Below are 377 nucleotides of genomic sequence, written 5' to 3'. Positions count from 1 at the left end.
CAAGTTGCTAAATACCTTGGAGCAATCATGAAGCTAAATGACAAATTATTTGGTAATGAGACTTTGGAGGATGAACCCCCTTGCTCACCAAAGAATTGGATGACTTGTCTAGGCATAAACTACCTCAAAAGAGACAAGATCCTGGGAGGTTCTCAATACCTTGTGCCATAGGCACCATGACCTTCAAGAAGGCCTTGTGTGACTTAGGGTCAAGTGTAAACCTCATGCCTCTCTCTGTAATGGAGAAGCTAGGGATCTTTGAGGTACAAGCTGCAAAAAATCTCACTAGAGATGGCAGACAACTCAAGAAAACAAGCTTATGGGCTTGTAGAGGATGTTCTGGTAAAAGTTGAAGACCATTACATCCCTGCTGATTT

Source organism: Arachis duranensis, chromosome 4 (assembly GCF_000817695.3).
Source record: "Arachis duranensis cultivar V14167 chromosome 4, aradu.V14167.gnm2.J7QH, whole genome shotgun sequence".
NCBI lineage: Eukaryota > Viridiplantae > Streptophyta > Magnoliopsida > Fabales > Fabaceae > Arachis > Arachis duranensis.
Note: the sequence above shows the minus strand (reverse complement) of the source record.